This window comes from Helianthus annuus, chromosome 1, assembly GCF_002127325.2.
Source record: "Helianthus annuus cultivar XRQ/B chromosome 1, HanXRQr2.0-SUNRISE, whole genome shotgun sequence".
NCBI classification, from domain to species: Eukaryota; Viridiplantae; Streptophyta; class Magnoliopsida; order Asterales; family Asteraceae; genus Helianthus; species Helianthus annuus.
This window is the reverse complement of record NC_035433.2, coordinates 58,048,263-58,053,275: the sequence shown is the minus strand read 5'-3', so window position 1 is coordinate 58,053,275 and position 5,013 is coordinate 58,048,263. Positions and strand designations below refer to the sequence as shown.

Genomic DNA, 5,013 nt, shown 5'->3' with positions numbered 1-5,013 from the left:
ACTCAACACTCGGCCGAAGGTGTATTTTAGTGAAAACTCTCGAGAGCGGGATTGAACTCACTCCTACCATAAGCTTTCCAAGCAATCAATCCTCATCCTTTTTAACTATATACCTTTGTAAATATCAAGAGGACTTTGGGGGAAGGGTTAGGCTTGGGTGAAAGGTAGGTGGTTGGGTTAGTGGTTAGTAGACAAGGGCGAAAGGCGTAAAAAACGTCGGTTTTCGTAAGACTTTTTATTTTGATGAAGCAATTCTTCAAACAAAGTTCTTTTTGATAAACTTGTTTGTTTATTTCTTTTGGCTTCATCATCATTCTTTTTTTTTTTGATAAGGAGTCATAAGAGAAACCGAGCTTTGTTACTAAAATAAAGGGTTTAAAATGAAAAAGGGTTTTGGTGGGTAAAAGGGTGTTTGTTTTGGGTTAAGAAATGAAAAGGTTTAGGCTCAAAGGGGTTAACTAGGGGGATTTTGGGTAGGTGGTAAAAATAAAAAATAATGGTGTAGAAATAAAAAAGGGTTAGTCCTAATGCCTCCATCATTTACTTACTCAGGTTTAAGTTGGTAAGGACCGGGAATGCATTGTCGTGACAAGTTCTAGAGTCGTAAGAACCATGCGGCTATTGACACAAGAAACGAAAAATGAGCATTTAGTTTAAAGATGTATATTTATATGCTCAATAAAGGCTCAAAACTCACTTTTTGTGTGAATGGGTTTTTATGTAATCAAGTATATATAATCAAATTTTAACTAGATTTGTTATACCGTTTCATAATTTTCTTATGTTGGTTCTTTTCATCACGACGCTATCGGTTGTAAATTTGTAAAAATATAACATTTTTAGAACTTGAAATTCCCAAATTAAACCTAGACAAGTAAAAAAATAAAAAAAAATTTGAAAAAATTTGGGGTGTTTAGCGGTTCCAATAGAGTTTGGTGTAAGGCTTGTAATTAGGACTTGCAAAATTCAAGGTTTTAGCATCCCCCCCACACTTAAATTACACATTGTCCTCAATGTGTCCCAAAAATTAAGTTTTTAGGTTGATTGAATGTGTAAAAAGGTGTGAAAAAGCAAAAACTTATGTTACTGGGCATCTGGACACGGCCCCGTGGGTTCCGGGCACGGCCTCGTGTTCAGATTGCCAGTAACAGAAAGTAACAAAAAGAAACAGAAGCCTGGGCACGGGGGCGTGTTCAGTGAGCACGCCCCGTGTCCAGTTACCTGAACTGGGCATTTTCTGTAGATGGTTGAGCACGGGGCGTGCTGGCTGAGCACGGCCTCGTGCTGAACTTGCTGTAATGAAGAAAAATTTGTCAGGAGGCCCTGTTTTCGTGCATGGGGTGCTAGTTCAAGTTTCCCTTGGTATCCTTCACCATACCGAGTGTGTTTTGTTCCTGAAAATTAAAACTAAACTAGAAAACATAAAAATTAATCTAAACTAAACTAAGGATAGTTCCGCGGAATGCCTCCGTGGTGCGCCACGTTTATAAGGTTCCTTGGCTAGACCCAAAGCCTGGTCATATGTTACCCAAGTGGGATGTTTTGCATCCCATGTTGCACCGTCGGAGAGCATCATCCAAACTCGAGTCTATGACCTTCATGTAATTGATCGGATCCTCGTCTTCTACTCTCTTCCCAACTCCAAACTTCATTTCCTTGTCCCCAATCCTCAATATTAGTGTTCCGCCATTCATGTCTACCACTGCTTGCGCCGTAGCTAGGAATGGCCTCCCTAAGATGAGTGGTACTTCGGTATCTTCCTCCATATCTAGTATGACAAAGTCGGCTGGGAAGACAAATTCGCTGACTTTGACCAATAGATATTCAGCAACACCTTGTGGATATTTGACGGACCTATCGGCGAGTTGTATGCTCATTTTTGTAGGGCTTGTTTTCCCTAGGCCGAGTCGGTTAAACATTGATGTGGACATGAGGTTGATGCTAGCCCCGAGGTCGGCTAGTGCATTGCGAATGAGGGATTCCCCAATCGAACAAGGAATTGTGAAGCTTCCAGGGTCAATCTTCTTTTGCGGGAGTTTGCTGAGTAGCAAGGCGGAGCATTCTTCGCCTAAATTAACTAATTGCAATGATTCAATTTTCCTTTTATGAGTGAGGAAATCCCTCATAAATTTTGAATATTTAGGCATTTGAGTTAGGACTTCGATAAATGGAATATTAACATGCACTTGTTTTAGCAAATTTTCGAACTTTGCGAATTGCTCATCGGTCTTTTGGCGAATTAACTGACCGGGGTATGGAACCGGAGGATTTTTGGTGGGCTCTTGAATTGGTGGAGAAGCCTTCTCTTGTTGAGGCGTGGTTGGAATTGTGGTTTGGCTAGATTGGCTTCTTTTAGTTGGGGGCAATGGAGCTTCCTCGGGACCCACGGTACGGTTTCTCAATGTGATGAGATATACTTGCGCCTTTGGGTTGGTTTCTGTATTACTTGGTAACGCGCCTTGTGGTCTCTCGGAGAAATTTTGAGCTATTTGATTTAATTGTTTTTCAATGTTTTGAATACTAGCTTGTTGATTTCTAAAATTCGATTCCAATTGTTGAAATCGATCCGAGTTTTTCTTTTCGGTGTCGGAGATGAGGCGAGATACGGTATCTTCAAGCCTTTCTCGTCCACCTTGTTGTTGAGAGAAATTTTGTGACTCGTTTCTTGGTTGTTGAAAGTTTGTTCGTTGGTTTAGATTTTGTTGGCTACTACCACTGTCGGGTTCTCTCCAACCAAGGTTAGGGTGGTTACGCCATCTTTGGTTGTAGGTACCCGTTGGAGGACCCGACGGCCTAGGTCTATTATCAATGTAGTTTACCGATTCTGTTTGATTATCTACTTCTTTCATACAACTCCAACTTTCATGTGGCCCACCACACCCCTCACAAGCCATAACCGAGGTCGTTTTTGCCATTTTTAGCTTTTTGATTTTTGAAGAAAGGGCCTCGATTTGAGCTTGTAAAGAAGTGCTTTCATCAACCTTTTGGGCGCCCGAGGCAATAGATTTATTGCCTCAGGGAGTGTGCCACTGAAAATTGGTTGGAGAAATTTCCTCAATTTGATTATATATTTCATTTGGGCGACGATTACCTAAAAGTCCCCATGAGCTAGAGTCAAGTGTTTGTCTTATGTGTGGCAACAACCCATTATAGAAAGTGGATACTTGTTGCCATACCGCAAGACCGTGATGAGGACACTTTCTTAGTAGCTCCTTGAACCTTTCCCAAGTTTCATATAAGGATTCCCCATCCTCTTGTGAATATGTATTAATTTCAGTCATTAATTTAGCCGTTTTAGCAGGAGGGAAATACTTATATAAAAACTTTTGGGCTAGTTCATCCCAGGTGTTTACCGAGCCAACTGGGAGGGTATTAAGCCAAGCCTTAGCTCGGTCTTTTAGTGAAAATGGAAACATTCGAAGGCGGATGGCGTCGTTTGATGCTCCATTGATCCGAAAGGTATCACATATTTCTAAGAAATTAGTAATATGTAGATGGGGATCCTCGTCCGCAAGCCCATGGAAGGTTGCGGAGTTTTGAAGCATTTGTATCAAATGCGGCCGAAGTTCGAAGTCGTTGGCTTCGACATTCGGTGCATTGATAGCGGCGCCGAGATTACCTACGGTGGGTCGTAGGTAATCCATGAGGGTACGTTGGTCCGCCATTGGAAGTGGGTCCCCCGAAACTTTCTCTTGGTTTTTAACTTTAAGTCTTTTTCTTAGAAAGCGTTCGGGTTCGTCTAGGGGTTCTTTTATGTCTCTATTAGAATTGGAGCTCATACACTACGTGGAAAGTTCAGATGTGGCACCTGGGTTCCAAGCCCTGCGATAAAAACAAAAAGAACGTTGGTAAGAAGCTTCACCACGGCCCCGTGCTCAGATGAACACGGCCCGTGGTCAGAGATACAGTGATTGTTTTCCGGATCCCTGTTACTGGGGAGTTCGACACGGCCGCGTGTTGCACCGACACGGCCCCGTGCTCAACTCTCTGTAACTTGGAAAACAAAAACTGCCAGTGACAATGCTGGGCACGGCCCGTGTCCGACCAGGCACGGCCCATGCTGAGCTCTGCGGAAACTGAAAAATTAACGAAAAATCCTAAAAAAATAGAAAAAATAAGAAAAAAAAGGATTAGGCCGTTGATTCCTAACTTTCTTAAAATCCTTGTGTCCTCGGCAACGGCGCCAAAAACTTAATGCGTTTGAAGTGTCGTATAGTTTTTAATGTATATTTTAAGCCCTTTAACACTTTTTAGCCTAGTTTTAAAATTTATAAAACACGATATTTACTAACACTAAACACACAAATGGGCAAGTGCACCCATCATGAGTGTAGTATAGTGTTGGTAAGATACCGAGGTCGTCCAAGGACACAAGAGCTTTTAATACCGGTTTATCCTCAACGTCTAATCAAATCAAAAGGTTTGAAAAAGGTTTTAAACTAGAAAAATAAAAACTAAAAATGCTGAAAATAAAAATAAAAACAAAAATAAAAATAGATAGACAAGATGAATCACTTGGATTCGACTCGTGTTTTGTGTAACCTTTGATTATTTCCGCACTTTTGCACTTTTTAAGAGATTATCTTAGTTATTGTAGTAGGCCCCTCTTTTGAAGGTGACGTTACCCTCAACCCAGTAGTTTGAGTCAGCAAGGATACAATCCTAAAGGGTCGGATTATTGAAAGATAATTAATTAAGTTATTAATGCGTAATGTGGTAGGCCCTTCTTTTGAAGGTGACGTTACCCTCGGCTAAGTAGTCTGAGTCAGCAGGGATACAATCTTAAGTAGCCGGGTTAAAGTTTTAATAGTAGCTTACATATGAGGGGATCAAAGAGTTTGGACCCCCGCCATCTAATACCAGTGGGTATTGAAGGAGGTCCTACTAAATTTAACCCAGGTCCTTGCAGGATCTATACACTGAACAAGGCAAGACTCTTACCAAACCGTCCCCTTAACCCCCGACCAGGTAGCCAACATACCTCCATATAGACCGTGGAGATATGAATGGTGA

At 41.5% G+C, this 5,013-nt stretch overlaps 1 non-coding gene across 1 annotated transcript; it reads left to right on the top strand.

Annotated features, from left to right (window-relative positions):
• The first annotated feature begins 3,180 nt into the window (after positions 1-3,180).
• Positions 3,181-3,287, top strand: LOC118482829. The gene has a single exon (XR_004868957.1). It is a non-coding gene; the product is annotated as a small nucleolar RNA R71 (small nucleolar RNA).
• The last annotated feature ends 1,726 nt before the right edge of the window (positions 3,288-5,013 follow it).